The sequence below is a fragment of the Mercenaria mercenaria genome, chromosome 2 (genome assembly GCF_021730395.1).
Source record: "Mercenaria mercenaria strain notata chromosome 2, MADL_Memer_1, whole genome shotgun sequence".
Taxonomy (NCBI): domain Eukaryota; kingdom Metazoa; phylum Mollusca; class Bivalvia; order Venerida; family Veneridae; genus Mercenaria; species Mercenaria mercenaria.
In genome coordinates, this window is record NC_069362.1 from 120,008,039 (window position 1) to 120,021,133 (window position 13,095).

Genomic DNA, 13,095 nt, shown 5'->3' on the forward strand with positions numbered 1-13,095 from the left:
GGGTTCCAGAGTTATGGCCCCTTAAAGGTCCAAAATTGGCTATTTTGGCTTTTGCAACCATATATAGAGACTTCATTAATGGTTTTATTTGATACAAACTTCCAAAATATCTTCAACAACAACTAATCTTGGATTCCATGACAAATCAGATCCAATTGTAGGTTCCAGAGTTATTATCCACCGCTGATGAAATCGGGAGCGGGGTATTGAAATGGTGTTGTTCGTCCGTCCGCAGCCATTTCTCAGTAACTACTTGGTAGAATTTCAACTTGAAATAAACATGAACAAACATACTGCGATGATGCCCGTCAAGTTTTTTTTTTGATTGGTCAATTTCCCTCAGAGTTATTGCCCTTGATTTAATAAAAAATGTCCGTTTGCAGCCATTTCTCAGTAACTAACAGGTAGGATTTCATCAAATTTGAAATAGACATGAACCAAGATACTGGGCTGATGCCCGTTAAGTTTTTTTTTTTGGATAGGTCAATTTCCCTCAGAGTTATTGCCCTTGATTTAATGAAAAATGTCCGTCTGCAGCCATTTCTCAGTAACTAGCAGGTAGAATTTCATCAAACTTGAAATAGATATGAACCAAGATACTGCGCTGATGCCCGTCAAGTTTTTTTTTTTGATAGGTCAGTTTCCCTCAGAGTTATTGCCCTTGATTTAATGAAAAATGTCCGTCTGCAGCCATTTCTCAGTAACTAGCAGGTAGAATTTCATCAAACTTGAAATAGACATGAACCAAGATACTGCGATGATGCCCTTCAAGTTTATTTTCGATTGGTCAATTTTCCATATAGTTATTGCCCTTTAATTGTGTAATAATCCACAGATCTGTACATAACAAACCAACCAATGGAAAGAATTTCATTAAACTTCTTTCATTCTTTTCCATGAACATTTATTTAAACATGTGATGTTGTGTACCTACACCTGGTCGCCACCTTACCTTGGTCACTCCCCCTCAACCCCCCCCCCCCCCCCCCCCCCCCCCCCCCCCATTTTTTTTTTTTTTTTTTTTTTTCTCATTTTTCGTTTTCTATCAATATTTATAATCAACATGTCAACCATTGTATCCTCACCCCTCCCCCCCCCACCCAAACAAACCATTCATTTTCTTTTAATTTGATTTTGACTAATGAAATTATTTGCTTCTTGGTAACATTCTTAACTTTTTGCTGGATATATTTTTTTGCCGTTTCTCACCTCTGACCCTTTCGGCGGGGGATTCCAATTCATCGAATTTGCTTGTTTTATATCTGATTACCTCCCCTGATAGTAATCAAAATGGATTTATATCAGTAAGTACTTACAGAACTTATTTGAAATTTCATTATTGTCATTAGTTGCACTGAGCCAATCAGGGTAGTTAACTATGGACTGATTTTATGTCAAATTACCTCCCTTTATTTCAAATTAAAATTGGTATATCTCTGTAACTTATGAAGTTACTGATCTGAAATTTCATTTATGTCAACAGATTTATTTGGCAGATCCTTCTTTTGTTCACTTACAATAATTTTTTTTTTAATTACTTCCCTTTTACGTTACTATAAATAGCTTATTTTTAGTAACTTTTTTATTATTGGCTGTAGGGAAAAACCGATACCACTTTTCTGTGGTACAACATGGATGGTACCTCCAATTTTTAGGTGTATTTTGACATATCTGTACCTTGTAAGAATTTTTTTCCCTTTTTTTTCTTATTGGTTAAATTTCTTCCCTTTGTTGTTCCTGTCCTTTGGATTTCAATATTTTTTCTGAGGACCTTCTTGTCCTAAAGTGCAATGATAACAGGTGAACGATGTAGGGCCATCATGGCCCTCTTGTTTAAGATTTATGTCGAGCATGCCTGCGGAAGCGAAGACAAAATTGTCCAAATTGCTGTTCATGTATGTGTCCGTCTGGATTTGTTTGTCCGGACCTTTGAGACATGCATGGAGCAATCATGTTTTTATTTGGCATGAATGTTAACCTCAGTGAGATGGAGTGTCATGCACAAACCCCAGGTTCCTAACTCAAAGGTCAAGGTCACACTTAGAGGTCAAATTCAATAACAACTTTGTCTGGAGCATTGCTTCTTGCATGGAGGGATTTTAATGTAACTTGGCACAGTTGTTCACACTGAGAGGTCAGAGGTCAGATACAAGAATGACTTTGTGCCGAACATTTCTATTTCATGCATAGAGGGATTTTGATGTAACTTAGCACAATTATTCACCATCATGAGATTGAGTGTCATGCGCAAGAAGTTAGAATTACTTCCCTTTGTTGCTACTATAAATAGCTTATATTGTAATTTTTAGCTCACCTTCGTGCTCAAAGGTGAGCTTTTGTGATCACCCTGTGTCTGTCGTCGTAGTCAGCAGTTTGACTGTTAACACTCTAGAGGTCACAAATTGGAGCCAATTTAAATGAAACTTGGTCAGAATGTTACTCTCAATGAAATCTTGGATGAGTTCGATATTGGGTCATCTGGGGTCAAAAACTAGGTCACCAGGTCAAATCAAAGGAAAAGTTTGTTAACACTAGAGGTCACAATTTTGGCCCAATCTTCATGAAACTTGGTCAGAATGTTACCCTCAATAAAATCTTGGACGAGTTTGATATTGGTTATCTGGGGTCAAAAACTAGGTCACCAGGTCAAATCAAAGGAAAAGCTTGTTAACACTCTAGAGGTCACAATTTGAGCCCAATCTTAATGAAACTTGGTAACCCTCAATAAAGTTTTGTACGAGTTTGATATTGGGTCTTTTGGGGTCAAAAACTAGGTCACTAGGTCAAATCAAAGGAAAAGCTTGTTAACACTGTAGAGGCCACATTTATAATTGTATCTTCATGAAACTTGGTCAAAATGTTAATCTTGATGACCTCAAGGTCCATTTTGAATCTAGGTCAAAAACTAGGTCACCAGGTCAGATCAAAGGAAAAACTATTTTACACTGTAGAGGCCATATTTATGACCATATTTAAATGAAACTTGGTCAGAATGTTAGTCTTGAGGCTGTCAAGTTTGAATCTGGGTCATGTGGAATCAGAATCTAGGTCATTAGGTCAAATCAAAGGAAAAGCTTGTTAACACTGTAGAGACCTTATTTATGACTGTATCTTCATGAAACTTGGTCAGAATTGTAATCTTGATAATCTTTAGGTCAAGTTTGAACCTGGGTCATGCCAGGTCAAAAACTAGGTCACCAGGTCAGATTAAAAGAAAAGCTAGTTTACACTTTTTTTTATCAATTAATATCAACAGAACTGTCGATAACTGTAGACTGTCGATAATACATGCACCTGCTCTAGTGTGCAAAAACTGGTCCATAGATTTTTAAAAAAAAAAACTAATATCTTATAAATTTATTTTACTGTAAAATGATTAAATAAAATTTAGGGGTCACCGACTTCGTTTTCGCAGTATTGTCATTAATTTTCCCCTATCTCCATTTTCTCATGCATTTTTCTAACATAAAAAAATCATAAGAAAATCATTTGATAAATCAATTCACTTCTACCAAATAATTGTAAGCCCAAAGCGACATTGACTGCACACGAGTTTGTTAAGTGATAAGTTTGAGTCCTGACCCTTTCCGAATAATTAAGTTGTAGCCATAAATTGTAGCATGTGTTGTTCCAAAATTTGATCTCTACGGAAATGACGTTTCTTGTATAAATTGGGAGCATGCATTTACTGGTCCATAGATTTTTTTTTAGAATTTATACAATTACTTTAAAGGTATTTCTGAGCAAAATAACAAAGAAAAATGTCCTTGACTACCGACTTCATTTTTGAACAACGAAGAAGTCGCAAATGGTGCTATGGGCGGCGATTGACGTTGCGCATTTTCCCGCATTTTTGTGATGTTAGCAAACGTCTTATTACTAAAACGGTGTATGCTGTTTGCAAATAAATATTTGGCCATTCTGTTTTAAAAATTCTAATACTTTCTGAAACATACTTTCATCATTGTATATACAAATGAGCTGTGCCATAAGAAAACCAACACAGGGCGTTTGCGACCAGCCTATTGGAATTAGAAAAACTGTTAGCGAGCAGCATGGATTCTGACCAGACTGCGCGGATGCAAATGCACTATGTTGGTTTTCTCATGGTGTGGCTCAAATCATTGTATTTCATAGTTGTCTCTATCACATGAATGTAGGTTGTAATTTTCGAAATACCTACTTAGAAGATTGTACAATTGCAAGACAAAGTACAAATAAGCAACTGCGCATGCATATGCATATACAAATATTCGGAATTGGTCTGAATTTTCATTGAATCCCACGGTAAAAAGAAAGCCGTATTTTTTTTCGCCCCCTTTTCAGGTCCCCCCACAGCCCCTGCCTTCCTCATTATGTTTGGGTGGGGCAATTGGTGTTGCACTTGCCGGCACGTCCGTCCGTGTCTCAGTCCGAATTAGTGTCAGGCATATCTCAGAAAGTATTGACCTAGAGTCATCAAACCTCCCAGGATTGTTATCAACATTTTTATTTGAGTATATGATGTTTTAATTTGATCTCACACAGTCAGACCAATGTTATGGCTCCTGACTAGTCGAAAATATACATAAAAAGTTTGTTTTGTATGTATTTTTGCTTCCGAGATTTTCAATAGAGACATGAAGCCATGTAGTAATAATATGCAGCATGTGAAATTGTAACATATTCGAGATTGAGAGACCGCTTTTTAGCTCGACTATTCATAGAATAGTAGAGCTATTGGACTCGCCCATGCGTCGGCGTCCGCGTCTGCGTCGGCGTCGGCGTCCGCGTCCCGATTTGGTTAAGTTTTGTATGTAAGCTGGTATCTCAGCAACCACATGCGGGAATGGATTGAAACTTCACACACTTATTCACTGTGATAAATTGACTTACATTGCACAGGTCCCATAACTCTATTCTGCTTTTTTACAAAATTATGCCCCTTTTTCGACTTAGAAATTTTTGGTTAAGGTTTTGTATGTAAGCTGGTATCTCAGTAACCACTTGTGGGAATGGATTGAAACTTCACACACTTATTCACTGTGATAAACTGACTTACACTGCACAGGTCCCATAACTCTATTTTGCTTTTTTACAAAATTATGCCCCTTTTTCGACTTAGAAATTTTTGGTTAAGGTTTTGTATGTAAGCTGGTATCTCAGTAACCACTTGTGGGAATGGATTGAAACTTCACACACTTATTCACTGTGATAAACTGACTTACATTGCACAGGTCCATAACTCTATTTTGCTTTTTTACAAAATTATGCCCCTTTTTCGACTTTCGTATTCATTCAGTCGACAAGGCTGTTGAATAGTCGAGCGTTGCTGTCCTCTGACAGCTCTTGTTTTAATCCCCCCGCCGTGGCGGAGGGATTATAGGAATGGTCTGCGTCCGTCCTTCCGTCCGGAATAAAATCCTGTCCGGTCCATATCTCCTAAACCCCTTGAAGGATTTTCATGAAACTTGGGTCAAATGATCACCTCATCAAGAAGATGTGCAGAACCCATGATTCAGCCTTGTCAATTCAAGGTCAAGGTCACAACTCAAGGTCAAAGGTTTGAGTCTGCCATTTTGTGTCCGCTCTGTATCTCCTAAACCCCTTGGAAGGAATTTTATAAAACTTGGATCAAATGATCACCTCATCAAGACGATGTGCAGAACCCATGAGTCAGCCATGTCGTCTCAAGGTCAAGGTCACAACTTAAGGTCAAAGCTTTGAGCCTTCCATTTTGTGTCCGCTGTATATCTCCTAAACCCCTTGAAGGAATTATATAAAACTTGGGTCAAATGATCACCTCGTCAAGACGATGTGCAGAACCCATGAGTCAGTCATGCCGACTCAAGGTCAAGGTCACAACTTAGGGTCAAAGGTTTGAGCCTTCCATTTTGTGTCTGCTGTATATCTCCTAAACCCCTTGAAGGATTTTCATCAAAGTTGGGTCAAACGATCACCTCATCAAGGCGATGTGCAGAACTTATGAGTCAGCCATACTGGCTCAAGATCAAGGTCACAACTGAAGGTCAAAGGTTTGAGCCTTCCATTTCGTGTCCGCTCTATTTATCCTAAACCCCTTGAAGGAATTTTATAAAACTTGGGTCAAATGATTACCTCATCAGAAAGATGTGCAGAAATTATGAGTCAACCATGCCAGCTCAAGGTCAAGGTCACAACTCAAGGTCAAAGGTTTGAGCCTGCCATATTGTGTCCGCTCTATATCTCCTAAACCTCTTGAAGGAATTTTATAAAACTTGGGTCAAATGATCACCTTATCAAGACGATGTGCAGAACCCATGAGTCAGTCATGCCGGCTCAAGGTCAAGGTCACATCTTAGGGTCAAAGGTTTGAGCCTTCCATTTTGTGTCCGCTCTATATCTCCTAAATCCCTTGAAGGATTTTCATCAAACTTGGGTCAAACGATCACCTCATCAAGGCGATGTGCAGAACTTATGAATCAGCCATGTTGGCTCAAGGTCAAGGTCACAACTGAAGGTCAAAGGTTTGAGCCTTCCATTTCATGTCCGCTCTATATCTCCTAAACCCCTTGAAGGAATTTTATAAAACTTGGGTCAAATGATTACCTCATCAGAACGATGTGCAGAAATTATGAGTCAACCATGCCAGCTCAAGGTCAAGGTCACAACTCAAGGTCAAAGGTTTGAGCCTGCCATTTTGTGTCCGCTCTATATCTCCTAAACCTCTTGAAGGAATTTTATAAAACTTGGGTCAAATGATCACCTCATCAGGACGATATGCAGAACCCATGAGTCAGCCATGCAGACTCAAGGTCAAGGTCACAACTGAAGGTCAAAAGTTTGAGCCTTCCATTTTGTGTCCACTCTATATCTCTTAAACCCCTTGAAGGAATTTTATAAAACTTTGGTCAGATGATCACCTCATCAAGACGATGTGCAGAACCCATGAGTCAGTCATGCCGGCTCAAGGTCAAGGTCACATCTTAGGGTCAAAGGTTTGAGCCTTCCATTTTGTGTCCGCTCTATATCTCCTAAATCCCTTGAAGGATTTTCATCAAACTTGGGTCAAACGATCACCTCATCAAGGCGATGTGCAGAACTTATGAATCAGCCATGTTGGCTCAAGGTCAAGGTCACAATTGAAGGTCATAGGTTTGAGCCTTCCATTTCATGTCCGCTCTATATCTCCTAAACCCCTTGAAGGAATTTTATAAAACTTGGGTCAAATGATTACCTCATCAGAACGATGTGCAGAAATTATGAGTCAACCATGCCAGCTCAAGGTCAAGGTCACAACTAAGGGTCGAAGGTTTGAGCGTTCCATTTGGTTTCCACTCTGTATCTCCTTAACCCCTTGAAGGATTTTCATCAAACTTGGGTGAAATGATCACCTCATCAAGAACTCATGAGTCAGCCATGTCAACTCAGGGTCAAGGTCACAACTGAAGGTCAAAGGTTTCAGCTCTGTATCTCCTAAACCCCTTGAAGGATTTTCATGAAACTTTAGTCAAATGATCACCTCATCAAGACGTTGCGCAGAATTCATGAGTCAGCCATGTCAGTTCAAGGTCACGGTCACAGCTAAAATCAAAGGTTTACCCTTTCACTATCCATAGCAGTGGCGGGGGATTTAGCTGTCTTTCAGACTGCCTTGTTTTACTATAATTTATCTTTTGGAACTTCTGCATCTAAACAAACTCAGACAGTTGTGTAGAAAGATTTAACCAGTCAGACTAAACTTTCCGTTTGTGAACATCGGACAAATGGACATACCCACTTTTGTTACTTGTTGAGATGTTGTGAGCAAGTTAATACCAATGGGGAGTTTGGAAACAATAACAGTTAAATTGTCAGTATATCATTACTACCTGCAATGCAAAACAGAACACAAACATCAAATGTTTTTCATAAATTTTCATGTTTATTACAACAATGCGCTTGATAACTGCTATGGTTGTTTATAACATGACTGTATTCTATTGTTTCTCTGATTGGCTGAAAACGGTTCAAAAAGTAATGAGAACATATCATATCAACTTATCTTGGGTTATAAATAGTACGAAAATAGAAATAGATCGGAGTAGGTGCTTGGAAAACCAATGTCACCCTGATTTGGTCTAAATTTATTCCTTATTTCTTTATTAAAGATACAATTGTAATAACAGGACTGACTATACATTTATTCATGTAATAAAACAATTATTGACTTTTTCATAGGTTGATATCAGGATTTATCAACCCTCAAAAAGTTATATTTACCGAGCCGAAGATTTATCAACCCTCAAAAAGTTATATTCACCGAGCCAAAGGCTCGGTGAATATAACTCTTTTCAGGTTGATAAATCCTGATATCAACCTATGAAAAAGTCGATAATTGTATAATGTAATACAGCAATGATATAAAATGCCTGAATAAAATTTATACATATCATCTGTCTTCAAAATAGATATTTATTTTGTAATGCCTTTCATTATTCTCAAATGTACCCATTATTTACAGAAAAGACTTGCACATACACAGTATATAAAGTGCATAACCACCAAGATTATCATGCCAAGAATGAAAAAAATAAAACGTCCGGTGTGTCGCCCTCCTGCATCGCTCAACGTCATTTTGTTTCCGATAGCTTTATAGAATGTAATGATGCGACGTTGTGAAGCGTAACGTTTGGTATTCCGACAGACATCGCTGAATTACACCTTCTTCACCTTAACTTGAATCTGATATTTATCGCTAATGTTCTGTCATATTTCAGGGTGCTTCAGTCTTGCCTTGTCTCTGCAGCTGGTAGGTAGCCATGATGGATGTCACTGAGCATGCTCAGTTCCTAGAGGATTATGGGAAATCACCATGGAGATACACCATGCATACCCTAGATGCCATCTTGGATCTGTTCATAAGTAAAAAAAGGGGATCACTGCTTGTTACAGGATTTGACATTTTTCAGAAGGTAAATGATCATTGCATAATACAGCACAACTTCATTAAACTTGGGTAACCTCAGCAAGAAACAGTTGCATCACTTCCTGATACACTCTGAGGGTCCTTATTCTGTAAAAGCATATATTTTCACTTGTTCAGTATTCGCGTATTTGAAATTTTTAGTATGTTCGCGAGGTTTAATATTTGCGAAATTTTAAAATAATATCCTACTTGAATTTGAATTATACTAATGGTGAATATTTAAGCGAGGATGAATTTTCTTGAGATGTAGGGCCTCGCAAATATAGCGAAATTTAAACCCTCACAAAAAAATTCTGCTTTTACAGTACACTCTAAATGGATGAAATGGACTTATGCCTCTTTAAGCAATGATTTTAGCAGATAAGGATAGTCAGTTTTTATAGCAAATTTCCTTGGTCATGTGTTTGAAGAAGGATTATTATGTTTTAGATCGAATTGTTTTACAATAGTGGCATTAAAGTAGTTCCGCATGTTTGATAAACCTTAAGTGATGGCGTAACATAATTCCTTTGGAAAACATAGAACAAAGCCTGGTCCTGGCATATGGAAACAAAATTCATCCCATGAATTCATGGCAGCTGATGTGATAATCTATAAAAATAGCAATTTTTCTAACTATCCAAAGATGTTGACACACAATAACATTCTGAATAATGTCTCAAAATCAACCTGTGCTTACCAGTTTTTATCATAAACTAGTATCTCAGACACGTGAACCATTACATTTTATTTTACTTTGTAATAGACTACCTGTTTATTTATGACTTTGAGAAGTTTCATTAAAATCAGCTGTCTAGAATTTTTTCTATATATGAAAATGTCATCGAAAATTGTGATTTTCTCATAGACACTCTGTATAAAGACATTTTTGTGCCCCACCGTGAGTGTCCGTCTTTCTGTTTGTCCGTCTGAGAATGTTGTGTCACGCCTACCTCCAAAAGTATTTGACGTAGAGTAACAAAACTTTACAGGAATGTTGGTCAGCATATGTAGTTGTGACCTGAGGTTTTGCATCCGGATTCATTCACTCATGTAGGAGTTATGACCCCTGTCTTTGTAAAAATTGGTTGTTTTAGTGTTGTGTCGCACCTAGCTCCAAAAGTATTTGGCGTAGAGTCACAAAACTTTACAGGAATGTTGGTCAGCATGTGTAGTTGTGCACCTGGGGTTTCGCATCTGGATTCATTCAGTCATGTAGGAGTTATGGCCCCTGACTTAGTAAAATATTGGTCATTTTAATGTTGTGTCGCATGTAGCTCCAAAAGTATTTGACCTAGAGTTGCCAAAGTTTACAGGATGTTGGTCAGCCTGTGCAGTTGTGCACCTGGAGTTTTGCATCTGGATTCATTCAGTCGTGTAGGAGTTATGGCCCCTGACTTATTTTATTTTCATTACACAAGACCAGACTCCTTGTCCAGACTTACTCAAAAAAAAAATAAATAAATAAGTTTGTGAAATATGCATGTTAAAATGTACTTGACCTAGAATCATAAAACATTAAGAGGATTGTTTTATAGCCTGTGAAGCGTTCTCTTTAGGATTTTACTCAGCTAGGCCAGAGTTATGGCTTACTAAGTAAATAATACACATCTTAAGGTTCTTAAAAGTTTGTGTTGCAAACATCTTAAAAATTATTTAACCTGAGTCATAAAACAGTGTTGCAGTGATAGGAGTGGGGGCACCTGTGTCCTATGGACACACATCTAGTTTAAGTACTCTTTTTATTTAAATCAGTCGAGCAGAAAATCATGCACTCAAAACTCTTCTATTCGCTGAATTTTTTTAGTATATCCTGAAGTTTTGAAAATAAACTGTTACTGGTTTATTATCCCCCGACGAAAGTCGGAGGGATATAGTTTTGGCGTTGTCCTTCCGTCCGTCCGTCCGTCCTTTCGTCTTTCCGTCCGTCCGTCTGTCCGGAGCCATATCTAGGAAATGGTTGGGAATGTTTATTTAAAACTTCATATACATGTTTACCACAATGAGTTCTTGCGGCCCGTCAAGTTTCAGTCAGATTGCCCAAGTAACACCAGAGTTATGGCCCTTAGAAGTTTCTAGTGTTAACTATATAGGGTACTATAAATACGGCGATTTCTGCATCATAACTTTTGATATATTTGACCTAGAACTATGAAACTTAAACAGAATTTAGATCGCCATAATGTGGTTGTGTACACACAATTTCATTTGGATTTATTTGTAAATTAAGAGTTATTGCCCTTTAATTGTATAAAAATCCACATATTTGTACATAACAAACTTACCATTTTGTAGAATTTCATTAAATTTCTTTCATTCTTTTCCATGAACATTTATTGTAAACATGTGAAGTTGTGTACCCACACCTGGTCGCCCCCTTACCTTGATCACACACCCCCCCCCCCCCCCATCCCCCCTCCCACCCCCCCCCCCCCCCAAAAAAAAAAATTCATTCCTTATTTTAGATTTTTTCAAACAAACTTCATATACATGTTCACCACTATGAGGTTATGGGGCCCATCAAGTTTCAGACAGATTGCCCAAGTAACACCAGGGTTATGGCCCTTAGAAGTTTCTAGTGTTAACTATATAGGGTACTATAGATCTATAGATATGCCAATTTCTGCATCATAACTTTTGATATATTTGACCTAGAACTATGAAACTTTAACAGAATTTAGAGCACTATAATGTGGTTGTGCACAGACAATTTTGTACGGATTTCTTTTTGTAACTTCAGAGTTATTGCCCTTTAATTGTCTAAAAATCCACATATTTGTACATAACAAACTTACCATTTGGCAGAATTTCATTAAATTTCTTTCATTCTTTTCTGTGAACATTTATTATAAACATGTGAATTTGCGCACCCATGCCTTGGTCACACACACACACACACCCCCCCCCCCCCCCCCCCCCCCCCGAAGTTTTGTTTTTTTTTTCATTTATTTTAGATTTTTTTCAAACCTTCCAAGTTGTACTATTCCCCCACCTCCCTTCTCCACCCAGTAATGCCCACCACTGATCATGCATCCTCTCCCCCCCCCCCCCTCCAACTTCACCCTTTTACCTTTTTTTTTTTTTTACATTTTTAATTTTCAATCAATATTTATAATCAGCATGTGAAATTTTGTTTCTCTCCGTTCCCCTGCACCCCCACCCCCTAAAAAAATAAATATATACATATATCTATATATAGATATATATATTTCCATTCCTTTTTTTTTTTCTTTTTAAATGTTCAAACCTTCAACATGTTAAGTTGTGACTGCACAAACCTTGCCCTCAGCCATGTTCAAGATATCTTATCTGTGTTCTCTTAAGGACATCTGATCTTTTATGTACAAATGTACATGTAAAACAGCAACACCTGGTGCCAAACCACTCAAAGACAATATTTCATTCCAGTTAAACTTCAAGCTCACATTTCAATTAACTGCATTTAATTTTAAAAGCTAAGCTTATTACAGTAAGCATATCATATTCAAAATAAATTCTTTAGTCCGGATCAAAGTATCATACATTTATTGTGTACTCTTTAATTAAACATTTGTTTTCTGTTAAATTGATTTTGACTAATGAAATTATTTGCTTCTTATTAACATCCTTAACTTTTTGCCGGATATATCTTTTTGCCATTCCTCACCACAAACCCTTTCGGCGCGGGATACCAGTTCATCGAATTTGCTTGTTAAATTCTACATTGTAGATAAGAATTGTCAAATTAAAACAGGCAGAACTGCCTTTATCTTCTCTTTACTCAAAAAATCAAATCACTGCACTTGTGTAAAGTTCACAGGTTTGATTATTATAATTTTGTCTGAGATCTAACTTACTGTCATTTACAGAGTTCACCACTGCTGCCATTTCTACAGTTCTATGCTGAGTTCAGTGAGAGGCAGAACTACAGAAACTGTAGACTTCTCCTGGATGAATTTAAAGAAATCTGTGTGTTCAGGTAATCATTGTTGTAGTATTACTACTGTTACCCTTACCATGCACTAGACACGATTGATCATGATCAACTTGCACATCCTTTAGAGCTGGGTATCACCCCTGAAAATGTATCGCAATATTATCACAATACTTTTGGTTGTATCGCGATAAGTATCACGATACTTACACATATTGAATGAATGCAGTTTTGATTAGAGTTTACAAACTAAAGCCTTGGAGCTCTCTTGCTTTTT

The 13,095-nt window shown here is 37.5% G+C and overlaps 1 long non-coding RNA gene across 1 annotated transcript in view; it reads left to right on the forward strand.

Annotated features, from left to right (window-relative positions):
• The window catches only part of LOC123563006 (uncharacterized), a 36,234-nt gene extending 23,371 nt beyond the window's left edge, over positions 1 to 12,863 (forward strand). Inside the window, exons 4-5 of the long non-coding RNA XR_008370038.1 lie at positions 8,718 to 8,912; positions 12,754 to 12,863. This is a non-coding gene — a long non-coding RNA (uncharacterized LOC123563006). The remainder of the gene's footprint in view (positions 1 to 8,717; positions 8,913 to 12,753) is intronic.
• Positions 12,864 to 13,095: the final 232 nt, after the last annotated feature.